The sequence below is a fragment of the Benincasa hispida genome, chromosome 3 (assembly GCF_027475165.1).
Source record: "Benincasa hispida cultivar pf3 chromosome 3, pf3_genome.v1.1, whole genome shotgun sequence".
NCBI lineage: Eukaryota > Viridiplantae > Streptophyta > Magnoliopsida > Cucurbitales > Cucurbitaceae > Benincasa > Benincasa hispida.
The window spans coordinates 12,198,532-12,211,647 of NC_143480.1; positions in this window are offsets into that span (position 1 = coordinate 12,198,532).

Below are 13,116 nucleotides of genomic sequence, written 5' to 3' on the forward strand. Positions count from 1 at the left end.
CTTGCCTTTGTATTCACAGCCAATAGAATCAAGCATGCCTAGTGAAATTAGATTTCTCTTTAGCTTAGGCACATATATGACATTTCTTAAGAGCTTGACTGTTCCATCTTCTAGTTTCGATGAGACTGAACCAATCCCAACCACTGAACATGAGTTATTGTTTCCTATGTAGATTGATCCTTAATCTTTAAGCATATGGATAATGATGAATATGAATCATACAAGCTCATGTCCCCGACAACGGTGCCATAAACTTTGCGGATATGGATTGTATGTGATGTCATGTTGTGTTTGTTTTGTATCGCTTATACACACTACTGATGGATGAATGTAATACAAGCTCATGTTGCCATAAACTTGTTGACTATAAAAATGGAATGTTATCTTTATCTATTGCGTTGATGAATGCATGTATGATGCTCTATATACGCTCAAGTACTTTGCGATAAAGATAATTTATGTGATATTACGTTCTAAGTGTATGCGTTGAAAGTGCTATACTCGCTGTATGCGATGAAGTAGTGCGTGTCACAAGTTTCCTTGCACTGAAACCAAGTATAATTCCAACGCAAGTTTCTCAGAAAGATCCGAGGTCGAACACGAGGATTGTTGTCGTTAAATGTGATACTTATATGATACATGCGACCAGTTATAATAATGAATAAAGAATTTTGGTTTGTATAGAAATATAAATTGCGCTAAAGTAAAAATGCGTTGATAAAGTAAATCCCTAAACTCTATGATACATGATACAGGGGTAGAGGACTGGCTATGAAGTTGTACAAAAGAATCTATGAATACGATGGCAAGTCTTTTAAATGAAACAGAAATAGAATGAGTAAAAAGTAAAACATCGCAAGTTCGTCAATTGCGTTAAGGACACAACTAAGGATCCGCTTTCCCTTGGCGTACACCTTTCAGTAATCGTCCGCGTTCCCATATGTCTATGGTGAAACAGAGATGAACGTGATGAACAAGGTTGTTTCCATCTCTGGAAATACTTCTCGCTTTAGTTAACGCATTCTTCCAACCTTCTCTCGATAGGCGAAATAACATCTTCACTTTTGCTCTCACAGGTGAAGATGCCATCGAGCATGCCTTAGATAAACTTAATTCATTCCTTGACACAGATTAACTCACTCGCTTAATACTCGCTTTTTACCCTAGGGATTAAGAACACATCATAGAGAAAATGGATGATAAATGTATGGAAAGAGGCAGAGAGATAATAATGATGACGATGATAACATTTAATTCTAAAATTAAGCGTTTGATACATGTTTGTGAACGAGGGATTAAAGAAGATGAACATAGAAGATGAATTAGAGAATAGAAACAAATATGGAAAGAGTGTCAACGTCTTGACACAGATCCCGATCAGAGACTTGTGCTTGCTGGCGTATGGATGTGGTGGAGAGGAAAGCTTCCCTCTCAGGCTTGCTTTCCCAGTAGAATTGATCTTATGGACAGAGCTTCAGTTTTGGGAATTGGAAGAATTCCTTGCTCGGAGACTCACTATTCACCCTTGTCTCGTAGTTCTCCCAGATTTACTCTGTAAATTCTCTTCAGACCAGCCTCTCTCTCCCCATTTCAGTATATTTTTCAGCGAATTTGAGGAAGCTATTTATAGACAAGACGTTGGCTCTTTCAATTTGTGGTCCCAACTGTATAATTATGGTAATTCTTGCAATGGCGTAATAGAAAATTCCTTTCTGTTCCACTTTCAATCCATCAGAATTGAACAACAAAAGGTTGTACACTTGTCAGAATCACCCGCGAATGCGTTGCTCTTCACATCTTCGATCAATCCCCGCATGCAATGTTGTTTTTTATTACCGCATGCAGTTGAAATGTGTTGATCGCTAAGCTCTTGATCGATTGTCGCATGCGCCGTCATTGCGTTGATCATCTCTTCGTTCTTGATTGATGGGGGCATGCAGATGTGTTTTACATTTTGTCTTCGAGCCATTAACGCATGAGGTGACCTATTTCCTGCAAAATAGAGACTGAAACATTCTATTTTGCCATCGCAATGGTGTTAATGGATACATTTACGACATTTCATAATTTTCGTATTTCTCAGCCAATTTTTATACTATCGACGCAACTTTCCTCTCTTTTTACCGCAATATCTAAATAAAACAGCATAAATAACTTGTATTTCTACAAGTTATATCAATCCTCCATCCAATTCTCTGTAAGTACAAACCAACCTTTATGAGATGTCAAGTGGAATGAACACCTTGAATCTAGAACCCAATCTAGGTTCTTATTAGCTTCTTCTTTTGCCCTACAATTAGATGTAGCCAAAGCATCAGAATAAAAGTAAGAGTCCTCACAAACTAAGGCTTCACTTGACTGATTTGGTTGGGCTTTGGGTTGTGGCTGAGATTGCTTATTTTTCTGCTCATTTTTTCGCTTCAATGTTCTGCAATCTTTGATTAAATGTCCAAGTATTTTACAATATTTACATCTAACCTTGGAATTCTCTTTCCCTCCTTCTACATTTGAGCTCTGTTTGGATTTTTCTTTGTTGTTCTATTTTGACTTCCCTTTTACAAACAAGCCTTTTGCACTAGACTTGTCTCCTTTGCTTGTAATGAGCTCCATTTCTTTGATCTTAAGAGCAGAAATTATGATATCAGTAGTAATGGAATCTCTCCCATATTTTAGGCTGTCTTCACTTCTCTGTAGGATTCTGACAATGAGTTAAGAAGCACAAATGCTTCATTGTCTACCCTAATTTCTTCTCCTTGAGACTTAAACTGAGTAGTAATTCTCTTGAAATCATCTAGGTTCTCTGTTAAAGACTTTGATGCACTCATTTTGAATGTAAAGAACCTTTCCCTTAGGAAAAGTTTATTGGGCAGATTCCTTGTCTCATATAGCTCATTCAATTTGCTCCACATCTTGTAAGCTATCTCTTGATCAATTACTTGCCATAGGACATTATCTGACAAGTTTAAAACTAGTGTTCCATGAGCAATTAGCTCTATATATTCTTTTTCTTCTTCTATTGTTGTGATTGGCAACTTTGGTGGATCATCTAGGGCCTTATGTGCTCTCTGCTATCCCAAGATAGCCTTAATTTTGGCTTTCCACAAACCAAAATTGCCTTTTCCATCAAATTTCTCGATGTCATACCTTTCAATTTCCATTTCTGATTCGAAATTCAACTGAAAGACTCCAAGATTATTGATTCTTTGAATCCTTACTAATCTTGAAGCTTTCTTGCAGGCTCTGATACCACTTGTTGGGCTTGAGTTGCAGAAAATGGGCTAAAGGAACTGATTTACTAACTCTTTTAGGCTTTGACAAAATGATAACCCTTAAACGAATACCAGAAACCACCTTATTTCTTCACGCAAACACAAACAACGTGCTGAAAGCACAATCTGTGTGATGAACGATATCGACCTTACACTTTGATGGCTGAGACTAGAGCTTCACTCTTCTACTGGTAATGCACTTCGAAAGATTAACTTTTCTTCTCTTTTTGCAGAGAAAGAACGAGAGAAAAGAAAAGAGAGAATTGCCGGGAGGCTGTCGAAAATCGTAGAGGTGATGAGTCTTCGGTCATCTAGGTGATGAGAGGTAAAGGTGGGGTCGTCTAAATGATAAGGCACAAGTTGTCTAGATGATGTAGGCTTTACTGAAGATTGTCTAGACAAGGTCATCTAAACGATTGTCGTCTACACGATGAGGCGTGCAGAAGTAAACGATCATTGGCTAAAAGCTAGATAATTGTTTGCTAAAAGCTACGCGATCGTTTGCTAAAAGCTACACGATCGATGGGTCAGAGGTATACGATAGAGGAAGACGATAGAATACGATAGTTTTATGTGGTTTGGCCAAGGGAGGTCTACGTCCACGGAGAAGCTGAAGGGAGTTTTATTCAATATTGCTTCAAGATAAGTGTGACACTCAATTACAATATGCTCTCTCTCTGTACAAATTAGTTATACAAAGTATTTAAAAGTAGCTTGATTTGTAACTGATTCTACAACTGAATGAAGTTATTTTCATCTTCTGTATAACACATTATTAATCTTGAAGCTATAAAAGATATCACGTACGTTATTGTGGTATATTTGAGGTTTAAATTCTCACATTTCTCTACTATTATAGAAATACAGTGGTGATTGATATATACTCCTTTTTTTTATAGTTCTTATGCAAGACTATACTTCAAAATGATTAAAATCATTTTTCATATATTCATAACCACTCACAAATAAATCTCTCTAATAATTCAAATATAATTTAATGCTTGATTTTACATCGTTAACACGATTTTCATAAAACAAAATTTATTTCAAAGGATTAAAAGCATTTTTTAAAATGATTTTAAATACGGTAAAATTGATTTTAATATTCTTTTTAGTAGAATAACTACTAGGCAGAGAATTGAACCTCTGTCCATGCCAATACGACTGAATCAAGATTTTAATTAAACATGTCTTAAAGATGACCTTTGCTCATGAATCATGGATTGTCTCCAACGACGGTGATGCTACACTTTATGGTGGAGTTACCGTCAAGAAAAACAGCTTTACCATGACAAGAGATAAGAAATAAAGCTATCTTCAAAGTTTTTACCAGACTTTATAACGAGGTAAGTTTAAAGGTGAACAACGTTCTAAATTAACATAAAATCAAGATATACAAAATCAACTCTAACAAGCAAATAATAGTTTTATCATTCACTAAGAAAAACTTTTGAGGGACCATTGAACAATATATATAAAGACATACAAATTAACCCACTGAATTTGTAGAATCTCTAAAATAGAAAATAACTTTCAAAATAACATATACTATTTAGCCAAAATACATTACGGTGATTTAACGAGGGTAGAGCTATGTAATTGAAGTGTCATTCTTTGAATGTTGAATAGAAGTGCTTTTAGAATGATTAGTCTCATCTGATACTAACATTGTGTTGGATCTACCGGTGACACGCTATGTAAGAAGAATGCAGGTTTAGAGGGTATAGGGAGAGTGAGAGAAAAACTACTTAGCATTATAACCACCGAAGCCATTGTTGGTCGGTTTGCTACATTTTCTTGAACACACAATAGTTACCTACCTTAGGCTGCATCACTGTCTGGGATGTTGCCTTATGCTCAATCTGTGCCCTAAAACTAATTGGGGACATATTCTCTCATGTAATGCCCGAGCTGTCCACATTGATAGCATACCTTCTATCCCTCATAGCACTGACTTTAATGGTATTAACCACAACTAGTACATTAAGGCTTGCTACTTGTACTGGCCACAAACTCTTCTGTACGTCCCAATCTAGATCCCCCAACTGTCTGGCTGGATCTCTGCCTACCTCCTCTCTATTGACTGCTTGTTGTACTACCTTAAGTGGTAGCCGACCCACTAAAACGGAGCTTAAAATCTCTTCTACCAAATACTTCTGGAGTAAATGTCCTCTTCTTTCGTATGAAAACTCCCATGTCTTGCCTATCCTCTACTAGGCTCTCTTCTACTCACATCACAATCTCCACTAACTTGGAAAAGTGTATCCAGTTAGCCATAGCAGTAACAGGGGTTCGTATATCCCTTCTCATTCCACTCTCAAAACATTTACACCTGTTTTTTTCTTTAACTATGATCATAAAAGAATACCTAGATAACTCTGTATACTTCTATTTATATTCAAGAACTATCATATTACTTTGAATGAGTTTTAGTTCCTTTTCACCTCACGATAAGAAGTAGGATAGTACTTTTCCTAAAAAATTATCTTAAACCCATCCCAAGTCATCACCTTTGATATATTCCTTCTAAAGTCTATCACTCTCCACCACTCATCTATTCTTTTCTATAGCAGAACACCGCTAATTTGACCTTACGGTCCTCAGGGCATCATGTTACCTAGAAACATTTCTCCATCTAAATCAACCATGCCTCAGCATCTGTAGGGTCGGTAGTACCCTGAAATTCAATGGCACTAATGCCTTCAGATTCTCAATGCCATACTTTTTCTTAGGGATCTGCCTATATAAATCCTACACTAGCTCTTAGCCTCTAGGTAATCTTATTGAAAACTCTGTCCTCCATCTAAGGATCTGTTCTAACCTGAGGGTACTAGACTCTCCCTCCGATGTAGCTCCTTATACTCATGGTTCTCTAACTGGATCTTGATCCCTTCAAGCTACGAGATCTCCAAAAGGGTCATGATCCTTTTCAACCATCTTTCGAGTCAGTCTATCACCTTTTCGAGGCTTGGTTTCTATAAAATATATATTATTAGGCTCATAACATTATTTGCATGCCCCTAATCTAATGCATGACTCTCTTCCCCAAAATCTTATGCTCTGATACCAACTTGTCACAACCCTTCCTGAATTACCTTCCTAATTCGAGAAGAAGTGTGAAGACAAAAATTGCCAATGCTTTTATAACAATTACTACCAACATACTTCCATGAACGTACACCTTTGGTACCCGATGAACAATTTATATCTATAGTAGACGATTACCACATAGTCAACACAACTTAAACATACAAATTCTCGTACAGCAGAACACTTATTCACATATATCACAGTTAAGGGAGCCAATAAGTCTATTTACAACACCCATAAAAACTCATCAACCTTTCCTGTAAAATTCCTCTACTCCTTCGCTTGAACATGTGAGAAAGCCCTTTAGCTCAATCCCTAATAGGCTTAGTTGAGAGAAAAGCTTTTTGCTAGATCTCATCAACGTCAATAACATAGATCTTACGTGCACGTAGAACTGAGTAAGATCTTGCTTACCTTACTATACCTTCGGTAGCAAGGATCGTCATATAGTTTGGTACCTTACCATACCTTAGGTTTCAATGCTCATGAGTAGGTTTTACATATCAAAAATACATGTTAACACCATAACACAACATACTTATCATGTAAACCCTCAAATCTCACTTAAGCAAGTTAGGTCAAAGTTGGATAATAAAGAGAATAAGTGAATATTCCAATAAGGAACCTTGGGATGATTAAAAGAGAAGGAAAATTACCTAAGTGTTGAGTATAAGACTTTTGAGGGCTAAACATAAAATATAGCTAAGTTTGGTTATGAAGGACAAAATTTGGCTAAGTGTGGGAGCTAAAGTGAGGTCATGTGTTAAAGGTTTCATGAGGTGTGTGACAGCCCAAGTGTTCTAAAGTTAGTTGAATGTATGTTGGATAGGAGACGTTGGTATGAGGACTCAATGGGTGATGGCCTTGTCATTTGGAGGTTAGATGACCACCTAGAAGAGTTAGCCTTGTTCAAGCGATGGTGAGTTGTGCTTGGCAAGGCAAGGCGTGAAGTAATGGCTGTCACCCCCCTCCTAGATTACCATCTTAATCTGGAAGAGGATATGACCGTGGTAGTTACTAGCCCTACTGCCAGCACTCGCCACCTTAGCCTTCTAATCTAAATACCAACCTGTTAAAACATTAATAATGTACGCATACAGCATGCCTCCTTAAGGTTCTACATAAGATTATATAAACATATGCATACAACCATGACATAACATCTACAGGAAAAATATTCACATATGGCCCCAAACTTCTCTAACAAAGCCCTTGTCCCTCTCAAAACATGTGTACATAAACATACCATCAACCTAAGTTCTTTTTAACAAGTCGGGCCTTTTAGTGGCAAGCAGTAGCAGGATCAACCTTGAGGAATCTGACCGCTACCTGTAAATGGAAAACACAGAAAATCTGTGAGCTAGTAGCCCAGTGAGTGGCTATAGAATCATATTACACCATGCATTACATCACTATAAACATGTAAATAAACCAATGAGCATCTGAAGCAACTTCCTCTAAATATAGCATTAAGAACTATTCTTAGACATCACTAAACATCATTATTCATCATTATTCATCATTTTTCCTTAGTTGAGAATGAGCCTACAATACTTTAGCTCCCAACGTCCATTACTGACCAAGAGACCTATACTTCGGCCTCTCATTCGGAACTACCTACGTGCACGTGGAGTTTCCTAAGTACCGTCAACACCTTAGGTATTATAACCCAGATACCTTCTCCATGTCCTTCAGTATCGGGTTATTTCATAACATCAAATTAAGTTTCATTGCTTGTCAATCACACAAGGACTCATTCTATCATAGCTTTCTTCTAGAAAGCATATTTCAACATTAGAAACTTAACTTTTGTAATGCTTTCACAACATACCTTGGCCTGCATTAAAACATTTACAAGTCGGGGAATATTCGTTAAGCTATTCATTAATCATTTGTTGCTCGAGGAAGTATAAATTCATCATCAACATCACTGTAACTTACTTGGCCTTATATGCATAAGTATTGAAAGCATTAAGTTCATTTAGTCACTCACAGCTCTTCGGGGCTCTTAACGATTTATATGCCTCTCCTAGCTCTTCTTGGCCTGAAAGGACATAATTCCCGATTAAATTCCTTAGAATTCTTAGCAAGATACCTCAAATAGTTCGTTTACTAATGAAACTTTCCTCAACAAAACAATATTGCTAGCGAGATAACCATTATGAATGAATTCATCCTTATGAGCGAGATCCTTACGAGTGAGATCCTCATGAGCGAGATCAAGCATTTCTTTAACAAAACTTCAACCTAGCGATACTCACCATACCAACGAGATTCAGCCCAAATTTCTAGCGAGATTTTCTTCTTGAGCGAGATCTTTAGCATAAAATCAGCGAGATTATTATCCTGAGTGAGATCCTCATCCTCCTTATCTCGCTCTCGCTCTCCATGGTGAGTTGTTTGCTTGTTCTTCCCAAGCAGTTGTCTGCTTATGCACAGATTTCCTACTTCAGATTCAAAAATTCATAACTCAAAATCCATAACTCTGTTCAAGAAACTTCCTTCTACAAAATTGTTTATAATTGAGTTAAATTTCTTACCTCAAAATTTTAGCTGAAAATTTCTCATAGTTTGGCCTAGAGCTTCCAATCTTCACCTCGGGCTCTGATTAATCTGAGATTTTGCCTCTTCTAAAAATTCTTCACTTTTTATTCTTCTTCTCCTGCAATCTCTCTCCAGCAAGACAATCTCGAAAACTAGATTCTCCCAGCTTTCAATGGCACCAATTTCACTAAATTTTCTCATGTAGATTATCGAAACCAAGCTTTTGAATTTCCTCTTCCTTTTAATCTTCCTGCCGCCTCCCGAGTTCAAGGATTAAACCGCCATGTCACCCCATATTTAGTGCCTCCAGCCAAATCAATAAGTGAGCTTCCTTATTTTGTGTTTGTCCTTCCCTTCCTTCATAACACTTATTAATAACATGGATTTTCACTTATTAGATATTTAATATATCATTCCTTTGGCTAAACATGCTTGTTTAGGTAACTTAGAATTTGGGGTTTACAATGGCATGGTCGGACGATGGTATAAATGTGCTGTCCAGGTGATGGCATAATGCTAGGCAAGGGTGCTACAGGCTTGGAAGGCCTAGACGCTGGCCTTGGGCAAGGCGATGGGCCAAGGTATGCGTTGGCCGAGAGGGGCATACGGCAAAGGGTGACATGCGATGGCCAACGATGAAGGAGGCCTTGTGTTAAGTCCATGCATTGGTCAAGAATATTGAGGTTAGGAAGGTTGACGTGTGGCAAGAATAGGCCTTAGACGAGGAAGACTTGTGCATAGGCGTGAAGGACGGCCATGACACTAAGCGTTGGGCGCAAAGGCATGCGTTGGACGAAAAGGTTATGCGCCAAGGGAGACTAGGCATTGGAAGGAGTGTGCGGTCAATTATGGACTATGTGCCCAAGTGAGGCCAAGTGAGGTTAGATGTTGGGGTGAGCCATGCGGCCAAGTAAGAAGATAGGCGTTCAAGTGTGGCTATGCGATTAGTAGGTTATGTGGCCAAGGGGGAAGTATGCGTTGAAGGAAGTAAACTTTGGGAGCAAGGCTAAGTTGATAGAAAATCGGGGAAAGTGGTTAAATCTAGTGAAGTTTGGGCTAAAGCAAGAAGAAGGTGGGCACACCACAAAGCATGCAAAGAAAGGTTATGTAGTTGTTTAAGAGGATGAGGACACTTCAGTCACATGTAAGGGGGTGATGTCAAGGGGTAGGCATTGGCACATGCATGGTGAAGGAATTTGGACATGCAGGGCTAGCGAGGTGTCAAGCGTTGAGGGCTTTTGGGCTTCTATAAATAGGGCAGCAAGGGGACCTCAACTCTTACAATTCACTCGTATAAATCCAGTGAAATTCGTGTGAAAGTGTTGAGAAAGGAGTGTACTAAGTGACCCTGGGCTGCCGTTCAATTTGGAGAAGTAAGGAGTGAAGAATTTGCATTGGAAGGCAGAAGGCCCAGCTGGATGCACAGGGAAGGCACCATCGCACACACTCATGCCTAGCAGACAGTGTAGGCACGCATCTAGATGACACGGATACCTATCAACGCGCACGACACAGCGACCTAGCGTATGCTACCCAGCCCCTCATGCGTGCACACCCATGTCCTGCGATCGTGTCACACTGTATTTGTGCAAGGTCTACAGCCCAGCCACGCCTAACCCAACACACAGACTACTGCCCACGCCTATTAGACTGCCTACATAACCTCAAAAGCTGTGTTTTGGGTGTTAGACCTATTTTGGGGTATTTTGAAGTGGGTAAGCTAGTTATTTCAAGTTAAAGATATATTTAAAACTAAAATTGATTTATTGAGGAATTTCAAGCTAAATTAGGAATTCTTTGAAAATAAGTAAAATTCAAGGAAACAGGACCAAGGGTTGCTCTAGGAGGATTGTAAAGGGAATTAACAAGAGGACCATGAGTGGCTTTCCTAATTTCGTATGTTTGAATTATATGTATGTTATTATATATATGTGAGGTTTAAAATTGGCGTGATCGGGAAATGTGTTTTCTGGAATTTATTTGTTGATTTTATTCTTGTTGTTTTGAATAACACGAATTGCATTGGAAACTGAGATTGTACCCTTGGAAGTTGTTAGTGTGTCTCAAGCACGTCTAACGAGATATTGTTGACATGTGCACATTCGGCAAGCTATAAGGGTACTGGGATTGTTTCCTCAACATGCATATCGAGAGGTTCACAAGAACCCTGGGAAATACATGATCATGCCTAGGATAGCCAATTATTAGGCTGTGAGGGTTGCATTCTTATGTGTTATGATTGCTTGATTGTGAAATTGGTTTCCAAAAATGAATTTATGAAACAAACATATGGTTATTAAAAGTACACCACTAGTTGGGATTTTTAGCTCACATTTTCCAATGTTTTATTCCCCCTCCCACCTAGGTAGCGGAAGCGGAACATTCTGGGAAAAGCCACTCAAGGTCTGGAACTGCCACTCTCTCACAGAGCGAAACTTGGATCGGGTTATTTGAACACTTGTAACTTCTGCTAAAAGTTAATTAAAATTATATGTATTTGTTATTGATGCGTTCATTCCACCAACCTTGCATTGATCCCTTTACCATGCGTTATCATGTAGCCACAATCATGTAGTGACCACATTCACTTAATACCGCAACTCTACACGATGACCGTAATCTCTTGACGAGCACAACTCCCATGCGATAGATGCATGCAACTGATTACCGCAACATCCATGCGTTGATCGAACGTGTTCGCCTTTCCGATGGAGAGCTTCTCTGCATGCGGTGGTCTAGTTTCCACGTTTGCATCCACTTCCTACTGATAACTTGTAGAAATACAAGTTATTTAACTGCTTTATTTAGATATTGTGGCCAAAAGAAAGGAAAGTTGCGTCAATTGTAGAGAAATTAGCTAAGAAATGGAAGAATTATAAATTGTCGTCAATACACCCACTGACACCATTGCGATGGTAGAAAAGAATATTTCAAGTCTGTTTCGTAGGAAATCAAGTCACCGTATGCGTTCATGGCTCAAGATAAAAAAAAAACAACGCATCTACGACGCATTGCGCCAACCATTCAAAAAATGAATAGACGATCAACGCAATGACGGTGCATGCGACAATCGATCAAGAGCTAAGCGGTAATAAAAAACAACACCACATGTAGGCAAACGATTGAAGATGCAAAAGAGCGACGCAATTGCGGAGGATCCTGACACGTGTATAGGTGACCGTTGTGCATTTCTGACGGGATTGATCGCGTAACAGAAGGAATATTCACTCCACCATTTCCGGAATTGCCATAACAATAAAGTGAGGTCCACACTACAGAGAGTCAAAGATGAGCGTATAAATAGCCTCTGGAATTCTATTGGAAAATATACTTAATATGGGCATATTTTGATATTTGTATTTTGAGAGAGAGACTGGTCTAAAGAGCCTAATTGGAGAAGATCCGGGAAGATTTAAAAGACAAGGCCGAGAGGTGAGTCTCAGGGAAAATCCTTTCAATCCCTGCCATTGAAGCTCTGTACCAAGGTCACTTCTACCGGACGAGCAAGCCTGAGAGGGAAGCTCTTCTCTTCATCCACTCCATTCGCGGGCAAGCAAATCCACCGTCCAAATTTGTGTTAAGACGTTGGCACTTTTCTGTATTTGTTTCTATCTCTTTATCATCAATTGTATTCATCTTCTTAGTCTATCATTCACACCATGTATCAGACGCTAAATATTAGTATTGGATATCATGATCATTTTCATCTTCATCTTTCTGTCTATTTCCATTCCTCCATTAATCGCTTTCTCCATGATGATTTATTAATCCCGGTAATTAGCATGAATCTAACAAGTAAATTAATTTGTGCTAAAGAAATGAATATGTTTAGCTAAAGCATGCTAGACGGCATCTTCACCTGTGAGAGCAGAAGTGAAGATGTCATTCCTTCTATCGAGAAAAGGTTGGAAGAATGTGTTAACTAAAGCGAAGTACTTCCAAAGATGGAAGAAACCTTGCGTTCATTACGTTCATCCCTGTTTCACCAAAGAGATGTTGGAACACGGCCGATCACCGAGAGGTGTACGCCAAGGGAAAGCGGAACCGTAGTTATGTCTTTAACGCAATTAATAACTTGCAATGTTTATACTAGTTATCTTTTCTATATTTGTTTCATACATAAAGATTTGCCACCGCATAACACGACCCTTTGTTTAATCTTCACAGTCAGTCTCAAACTCAGTATCATGTGTCATGTATCTTGTATCTTGTA